This window comes from Octopus sinensis, linkage group LG12, assembly GCF_006345805.1.
Source record: "Octopus sinensis linkage group LG12, ASM634580v1, whole genome shotgun sequence".
NCBI classification, from domain to species: Eukaryota; Metazoa; Mollusca; class Cephalopoda; order Octopoda; family Octopodidae; genus Octopus; species Octopus sinensis.
The window spans coordinates 58,029,577-58,039,576 of record NC_043008.1 but is presented as its reverse complement, the minus strand read 5'-3'; the positions used below and the strand labels follow the sequence as shown (position 1 = coordinate 58,039,576).

Genomic DNA, 10,000 nt, shown 5'->3' with positions numbered 1-10,000 from the left:
AAACTAGGTGAATAGAGAAAGAGGTGGTTATGTCTTATAAACTTTCAAAATTAATTGCGAAATGTGGAAAACTACTTACTATTGGTGAAACACTTCTCTTACCAGCTATAAATGGAGTTTGGAATACTGCAATTAGCCCGGGTAAAAGTGCCAAGATAGCATCAATTCCACTCAGTAAATAGTACAGTAGCAACAAGAATTGGTGACATGGTGAAAGATGTGGAAAGTAAACTATTAAACAGTTGGAAAAAAATATTATTTCCAATGAGTGGAAGATGGCAAAGATAACGTTATAAGAAAATTCACCCTACATTTAGTTGACAATTCTTAAGCAGCATTGGGTAATTTTTTTGTGACAAGGACACTAATGAGGTTGCCAGGTAACTTACAAGACAAGAAAAGAAAAGGGAAAAGTCCCCTTGACTTTGCAAGAACAGCCGGTGGCTTTATGCCAGGTGTTAAGAGACAAAGGGCTATTAGGGGGATAAGCATGGGTCTTTTGCAATAGAGGATATACATGGCTACCCTGCCTTATATAGGGGTTGGTGGTGGTAGCTGAAAAGAAGATAGATATAGTGTAAAGAAGAACCAGAGGCGAACTCTCAAGGTACAAGAAGGTGAGTATAAGAGAGAATATGAGCAGTGGATGAAAGGTGGAGTTTAGGGAAGGAACAATTTTCTGTGTTAGAGGAGAGTAATAGATATTTAGAGATGGGGATAAATGAGAACATAGTGAGTTATGAACACAGGTAAAGGTATATTTGATGGGAAATATCAGTATGGGGGAGAGATAGGAGGAAGTGAGATAAAATATGAACAAAAGTTTCAAAATAATATTAACAACAGTAAAGAAATCCTGATAGAAATATCAAAGTTAACATTAGTCAATATTTATAGCACTTCCAAAGAACTCTGGATCCATGGATTATTTATTGTATAGAATAATAAATCTTATTATGTATTGTTCTACTGAAATAAACATGTTGACAGTAAGAAAAAAAAAGAGGTAGAGAGAGAGAGAGAGAGAAACAGGCTTAAACCAAAAATTTTATATAGCGTTGGTTTGTTGAGAGTCATTGTACAAGTAGCAACAACCTTTATTTCTTGAAAATATTCCCTTTGTGAGCTCATAAAGACACATACTTATGCTTTATAAACATATAGTTTTGTTATATTGTGGAAAATAGGAAATAGATTAAGATCAAATATTTAAACTCTTAAACGCTTTTGTTGTCATATTTCTTTTGAAATACTGTATCTTTGTTTCAATTAATTTTGAAAAATAATGAAGAATTTGGTTAAATAACCATGTCATTATTAAGATGGAAGGGAAGGCGGCGAGCTGGCAGAAACATTAGCACGCCGGGCGAAATGCTTAGCAGTATTTCATCTGCCGCTACGTTCTGAGTTCAAATTCCGCCGAGGTTGACAGTGTCTTTCATCCTTTCGGGGTTGATTAAATAAGTACCAGTTACACACTGGGGTCGATATAATTGACTTAATCCGTCTGTCTGTCCTTGTTTGTCTCCTCTGTGTTTAGCCCCTTGTGGGTAGTAAAGAAATAGGTATTTCGTCTGCCACTACGTTCTGAGTTCAAATTCCGCCGAGGTCGACAGTGTCTTTCATCCTTTCGGGGTCGATTAAATAAGTACCAGTTACGCACTGGGGTTGATATAATCGACTTAATCCGTCTGTCTGTCCTTGTTTGTCCTCTCTGTGTTTAGGCCCCTTGTGGATAGTAAAGAAATAGGGAAGGCGGCAAGCTGGCAGAATTGTTGGCATGCCAGGAGAAATGCTTAGCAGTATTTCACCTGCTGCAACATTCTGAGTTCTAATTCTTACCAAGGTCGACTTTGCCTTTCATCCTTTCAGGGTTGATAAATTAAGTACCAGTGAAACACTGGAGTCAATGTTATCGATTTATCCCCTCCTCCAAAATGGCTCCCCTTGTGGAAAAATTTGAAATCATTATTAAGATGGAAGACTTTAATTTGGATCACTTTAAGTGTTTAGCATTCACATTATTCTGACAAATGTAATGCTTATTTATTCACATTGGTTTTAATTATCATGTATAGTCACACAGCCTCGAGATTTTGATGGTGTCTTTGTCTATTTTTAGAATGATATTGCAGGTCAGATCAGGCCAGATTATGGGCTGGTACGGGAACATGAAACCCTGAGTAACATCTTTTGTTATATTTCTGCTGCTTTTAAATAAAGGCTGTGTGGTAAGTAGCTTGCTTACCAACCACATGGTTCCGGGTTCAGTCCCACTGCATGGCACCTTGGGCAAGTGTCTTCTACTATAGCCTCGGGCCGACCAAAGCCTTGTGAGTGGATTTGGTAGACGGAAACTGAAAGAAGCCCGTCGTATATATGTATATATGTGTATATGTGCGTGTATGTTTGTGTGTCTGTGTTTGTCCCCTTAGCATTGATTGACAACCGATGCTGGTGTGTTTATGTCCCCGTTACTTAGTGGTTCGGCAAAAGAGACCGATAGAATAAGTACTGGGCTTACAAAGAATAAGTCCTGGGGTCGAGTTGCTCGATTAAAGGCAGTGCACCAGCATGGCCACAGTCAAAATGACTGAAACAAGTAAAAAGAGAAAAAGAGAGAGAAAAGAGAATACACACATTACACACACATACATATATATATATATGTGTGTATATATGAATTAAGTGATGAGCTAGTTACTATATTTACTCTGGGTTCTCCCTAAAAGCAAATGAGAAATTTGAAGATTTTTTTACAAATCAATGACATATTTTTTAATCACCAAAATATATTCAGTCATCTTATGGTTAGCAAATTTTATTTATTTAATTCCTAAAATAAAAATACCAAAAATGAGATGAAATGCAAGCACAAACATCAAATAACCCTCGCTACTGAACTATTTCAGCATCTCCTTACCACATGACAGCTACTAAAACATGGCTATGAAACAAATAGTTATAAAAATTGCAGCAAAGTATATTTTTATTATATAAAACTCACTTGAAATCCCTCAGCATATGAGCTACATGTATGAATTTATTGAAATTTCATTAACTGAAATTGATTTTCTTCATAATAATTCCGTTCTTGCAGTATCACGATATAATTTGGTTGTAATTTGCGATCAATTTTAATATTACATATTCTAGAAACAAAGATGGCTGACTTTTGGAATAACTTTCACTACCTCATGAAGCAAGGAATTGTGGGGGCAAAAATATTTTTTTTATAAAACTTGAAATTTTTTGGTAAAAATAAAATTTTCTAACAGAATCATATTATAATTCTTGTTGTATGAATCATTGGGTTATCCTCCTCCTCATCATCATCATTATCATCATCATCGTCATCGTCGTCGTTGTCATCATCATCATCATTTAATGCCTGCTTTCCATGTTGGCATGGGTTGGATGGTTTGACCAGATTCATTGAGGCACAGGGCTGTATTGTGCCTCATGTTTGCTTTGACATGCTTTATACATCTGGATGTCCTCCCTAATGCAAACCACTTTACAGTGTGTATTAAGCACTTTTAATACACCACCAGCATTAGTGGGGTTGCCAGGTAACTTGCAAGACAAGCAAGAACAAGAAAGGGAGAATAAGAGGGAACAAGAAAATCCCTCTTCATTAAATGTGGGGCGGGGGAGTATTTGAGAAACTGAAGAGGTTATTTTATGCTAGGGACAAGCAGAGACAAGCAGGGGTAGAGGTGTCTTGCTATAAAGAAGATATATAGCTACCCTGCATTTATATAAGGGTGGATGAGAGAATCTGGGAAATGGGTAAAATGGTAGTGATGGGGTGCCAGAGCAAAAGCCCCAAGAAGCAAGAAATGATAAGGGCACAGGTTCAACAGGCAGGGAGGCAATTAAGAATACTATAAAAAAAAGGAAAAAGAATCTCACCCAATTCCTTGCTCTTTTCTCTCCCCACGTGGTAGAAACAGTTATTCTGAAAGTCTGCCATAAGGATTAGGTTATGATTATTTTTGAGTAACAATAGTCATGCCAGAGTGAAGGATCAGCATGGTAGCACACAAAACATACACTGCAACCACCAATATATCACTGGTACTAAAATGGTAGAATAAAAAGGGACTAAAAGGAGCGGAAAATACAAGAAACTGAAATGGAACTGAGAAACTGAAACGGTACAAGACACTGAAGCAAGGAGACGTATAACCAAATGTAAATCTTGTTAAATGTTGTCACTGAAATACCTTTAATCATGTAAACTACATCAATGAAACCAACTAAAACAACAATAGCAACTACAACAACAATAATTACAACAATAGATATACTGACAAACAGAGCAATTCAGGCTATGGTTATGATGACAAAGGGTTGACATAGCATTTCTTATTTAATAAATAACAAAGGAAGAGATGCAGAGCTTGAATTTGGTTCCTCATTCGGATTAGCATCATCATCAACAGCATTGTTTAACTCTTTAGCATTTAAACTGACCATATCCGGCCAAAATATTCAGCCCTGTTTTATCTTCAAACTGGCCAGATCTGGTCTCTCACGCTTCCTTTACAATGTCATTCTAAAAATAAATGGTCACATCATTGAAAATATCAAGGCTACAAGAGTCAATGTGAATAAATACCTATTTCTTTACAACCCACAAGGGGCTACACACAGAAGGGACAAACAAGGACAGACAAACGGATTAAGTCATTTATATCGACCCCAGTGCGTAACTGGTACGTATTTAATCAACTCCGAAAGGATGAAAGGCAAAGTCGACCTTGGCAGAATTTGAACTCAGAATGTAGCGTCAGACGAAATACCGTTAAGCATTTCGCCCAGCGTGCTAACGTTTCTGACACCTCACCGCCTTTCAATGTGAATAAATAAGCATTACATTTGACAGGGTAATCTGAATTCTAAAGGGTTAACAAGAAAATAACTCACCAACCTCACAATAACATACACAATATCACTATTTACCAAAACCTAACAACTCCATTCTTCGTAAGCCGATGAAGGAGTCTCCATGTTGTTGGTTGACCTGCTGGAAATAGCAACCATATCCACTTCAATTCACACCCTACCATCTTGGCCATTGTAGCCCTGAGAATCAGACCCAGATGTTTCATGAACCCTCATGACTCATAAGGGCCAGAACTTAACATCAAATAACCCTCGCTTTGGAACTATTTCAGCATCTCCTTACCACATGACAGCTACTAAAACATGGCTATGAAACAAATAGTTATAAAAATTGCAGCAATGTATATCTTTGAAATTCCCCAGCATATGAGCTACATGTATGAAATTATTGAAAATTCATTAACTGAGTTACAATGGCTCAGAAGTGATTGGATTCAAATTTTAGCACAAGGCTAGCAATTTTGGGGGAGAGGTAAATTGATCACATCGACCCCAGTAGTCAACTGGTACTTATTTTATTAACATCAAAAGGGATGAAAGGCAAAGTCGACTTCAACGGAATTTGAACTCAGAACATGCAGACGGACAAAATGTCAATAAGAATTTTGCCCAGCATGCTAACAATTCTGCCAGCTCACCACCTCAAATGGTACGCAGTAATTGAGAACACAACACTCACACCCCACTTTGCATGAAACGCCAGTCCATTACAAGACGAACTTCCAAATTATTTCTAGAACTCATTTTACAGCTGAATGGACTGGGGCAACGTGAAAGGAAGTGTTTTACCCAAGAACTCAATGCACTGCCCATTCCAGGAATCGAAACCACAATCCTACAATTGCAAGTGAAACACCCTAACCACTAAGCCATATGCTTTTCCTGTGATATCTATGCTATAGATAATTGAAGGTGAAAATAATAAATTAACGATTATTGGTATTAGTAGAATAATTTCTACATCAAAAGTTAAGAAAATTACAGCTAATACTCTTTACACTTTTACTCTTTTACTTGTTTCAGTCATTTGACTGTGGCCATGCTGGAGCACCGCCTTTAGTCGAACAAATCGACCCCAGGACTTATTCTTTGTAAGCCTAGTACTTATTCTATAGGTCTCTTTTGCCAAACTGCTAAGTTACGGGGACATAAACACACCAGCATCGTTTGTCAAGCGATGTTGTGGGGGACAAACACAGACACACAAACATATACACACACACATACATATATGTTGCCAGCCTCGCCTGGCCCCGTGCCGGTGACACGTAAAAGCACCACCCGTTCGTGGCCGTTTGCCAGCTCTGTCTGGCACCTGTGCAGGTGGCACGTAAAAAACACCCACTACACTCTCGGAGTGGTTGGCGTTAGGAAGGGCATCCAGCCGTAGAAACACTGCCAGATCTGACTGGGCCTGACGAAGCCTTCCCGCTTCACAGACCCCAGTTGACCCGTCCAACCCATGCTAGCATGGAAAGCGGACGCTAAATGATGATGATGATGATATATATATATATATATACATATATACGACGGGCTTCTTTGAGTTTCCATCAACCAAATCCACTCACAAGGCTTTGGTCGGCTCAAGGCTATAGTAGAAGATACTTGTCCAAGGTGCCACACAGTGGGACTGGATGCGGAACCATGTGGTTCATAAGCAAGCTACTTACCACACAGCCACTCCTATGCCTAATAGAAAAAAATCGTATGGAAAAAGGGGAGCGAATATATCATGAAGGGTCAAATCCACATTCAAACGGGGAAATTTTTCACGGTTTTTGTTACTTTTGAATATAATTAATGAGCTAATAATAAATAGAATAATTTTAAGAAAATTAAGGAAAAGAGAAAAGAAAAAGGAAGAATACATAAGTATAGAAGATAAAAATTTCTTATAATTTATAGCATCAATATAATCTGTAAAAAAAATAAAGACCACCTTTGGACATCAATGACCATAGGATTGCACCTAGAAAGTTCCTCTCTGGGGCCCAAGTCCAGGCAAGTTTGTTTGTTAAAGACCAGCTGTCACCCGTGCAAACCAGCCTCCTCTCTCCATACCACTGATGTTATTGAAGAGAAAGGCAAAAGCCGATATAGTTTGGCACCGGTGATGTGGCGATTCATTTCTACAACTGAGTGAACTGGAGAAATGTGAGATAAAGTGTCTTGCGCAAGAACACAACACACAGCCCGGTCAAGGAATCAAACTCACTACCACATGTTTGTGAGCCTGACACTCTAACCACTGAGCTATGTGCCTTCACATAGCAATCTGTATTCTTTTATTTGTTTCAGAGATTTGACTGCAGCCATGTTTGGGCACCATCTTATAGGGTTTTAGGTGTTTTAGTCGAAGAAATCGACCACAAGGCTTATTCTTTGTAAGCCTAGTACAGACACAAAGACACACACAAATACATATACACACACATATACATATGCAACAGGCTTCTTTCAGTTTCCGTCTACCAAATCCACTCAAGACATTGGTCAGCCTGAGGCTACAGTATAAGAAACTTGCCCAAGGTGTCAATCAGTGGAATTGAACCCAGTACCATCTTAAAGGGTTTTAGTCGAAGAAATCGACCACAAGGCTTATTCTTTGTTTTAATTGGTCTCTTTTGACGAACCACAAAGTTACGGGGATATAATCACACCAACATTGGTTGTTAAGCAATGGTGAGGGGACAAACACAGACACAAAGACACACACAAATACAAACACACACATATACATATGCAACAGGCTTCTCTCAGTTTCTCAAACTAATACACCTGCTTGCTGTTCATACCCTTGTCTTCGTCTCTTGTTTTTCTGTAAATTTCAATTATGTGTAAATGTATATGTATATATATATATATATATATATATATATATATATATATTATACATATATATGGCTGTGTGGTAGGAACCTGGCTTTCCAACCACATGGTTCCAGATTCAATACCACCGCATGGCACCTTTGGCAAGTGTCTTCTACTATAGCCTTGGGCCAATCAAAGCCTTATGAGTGGATTTGGTAAACGGAAACTGAAAGAAGCCTGTCATGTGAGTGTGTGTGTGAGTATCTATGTGTACGTGTCATTGTGTCTTTGTTTTCCCCCCATCACCACTTGACTGCCGGTGTTGGTGTGTTTACATCCCGATAACTTAGCATTTCAGGAAAAGTGACTGAAAAAATAAGTACTAGGCTTAAAAAATAATTCCTATAATTGATTCATTCGACTAAAACTCTTTAAGGTGGTGCTCCAGCATGGCCACAGTAAAAAAAAAACTGAAGCAAGTAAAAGAGCAGAAGAATGTGTGTGTGTGTGTGAGTGTGTGTATCTCTCAAGACTTTAGTCAGCCCGAGGCTACAGTATAAGAAACTTGCCCAAGGTGCCAATCAGTGGAATTGAACCCAGAACCATTTGGTTGGGAAGCAAGCTTCTTACCACACAACCATGTCTACCCTACTTAATATTAATGAACTTCAAGAATGCCATATTACTGTGATATTTACCCTGTGGAAACATCTCATATAGATGTATACTTTCATATTTAGAAGAAATTTTGTATTATAATTTTGTTGTTGATTAGTGCAAATTAATTTTTGTCTTGATTGAGGCATTCCAGCCTGGACAATCCAGACTTTTACCAAGGCAGAGTGCAGCCTGGAGCATCATAAACAAAAGTATTCTTCCAAACTACTCAAGCCTATAGAACATTCAATTTAAGGGAAATTTGGCTGCTATTTCTAGCAGACAAGGCAACTGGGTAGGACCTCCTTCGATAGCTTGCATTATAGAAAATATACATGGAGATGTACTCCCAATTTTTTTGTAACAGCTTTTTCTCCTTCATAAACAAAGAAGACTAAATCAAACAGAAGAATCAATAAGTGTTACTAAAGTAAGCAAAAATTATATATATACTTTGATGGTTCTCTGAAATAGGTCAATATCTATAATATATAGTGTGTAATAATGTAATATCTAAAACCATTGATAAGATTTAAAGCTAAAAGCTTTCGGAAAACCGTGCAGGAGTATTGAACTATCTTGCTGTTACATAATTATGCTCACAAAGGCAACAGTACACACACACACACATACACACATATATATGCGGATGTATACACACACACACGCACAAGCACACACTTATAATATGAGTATGCATAGATATGTGATATATGTGTGTGTACGTACTGATATATGTATATGTCTGTATATATATGTCTGTGTGTGTGTATGTATATATATATATATATATATTATATATATGCATATGTATTTATATGTAAAAGATTATGATAATGTTGCTGATGATGATGATGATATATATATATATATAAATATATATATATAGAAAGGTAGATAAATAGATTGATAAAAATAGATACACACATGCATTTTCATTATATACATACATATACATGCACACACAAAATATATATAGGCAGATACATATATATATACATTTGTATATGTGTGTGTATGTGTGTGTGCATGTGTGTGTATATATATATATATATTTGCCATGTTGGACTGCTGAACTCTACAAGTTTTTTCATTCTCTCTCTGTTTATTTTCTCTTTTACCTTTCTGTTGAAGAGCATAGGCTCGAAATGTAAAAGACCTTTTCATTTTTCCTGAGTATCAAGCTAACACACTTGTCATTCATACACCTGTCTTCATCTTTTGTTTTTCTATAAATTTCAACTATATATATATATATATATATATATATACATACATATATATCGCTAAATTTTCACAAGTTTTTTTTTTATTCCCTCTCTGTTTATTTCTTCATATCCCTTTCTGTTGAAGAGCGTAGGCTCAAAACATAAGACTTTCTCACTTTCCCGAACATCAAACTAATACACCTGCTTGTTGTTCATACCCTTGTCTTCATCTCTTGTTTTTCCGTAAATTTCAACTATGTGTAAATGTATATGTATATGCACGTATAATATATATATATATATATATATATATATATATATATGTGGTGGTGTGTGTGTGTGTATATATACCAATTAAGGACTGAACACGAAAAGTGGACAGTCAACATGCTAGATATAGATGTCAAATC

General features: G+C 36.9%; 1 protein-coding gene and 1 long non-coding RNA gene across 3 annotated transcripts in view; one reads left to right on the top strand and one right to left on the bottom strand.

The window, feature by feature from the left end:
• LOC118765650 overlaps window positions 1–5,904 on the top strand; it is a 21,215-nt gene extending 15,311 nt beyond the window's left edge. The window contains exons 2-3 of the long non-coding RNA XR_005001515.1: window positions 1,560–1,565; window positions 5,814–5,904. This is a non-coding gene — a long non-coding RNA (uncharacterized LOC118765650). The remainder of the gene's footprint in view (window positions 1–1,559; window positions 1,566–5,813) is intronic.
• The window catches only part of LOC115217930 (arrestin domain-containing protein 3), a 152,567-nt gene that overhangs the window by 56,417 nt on the left and 86,150 nt on the right, over window positions 1–10,000 (bottom strand). The gene's annotated exons all lie outside the window — the stretch shown is intronic.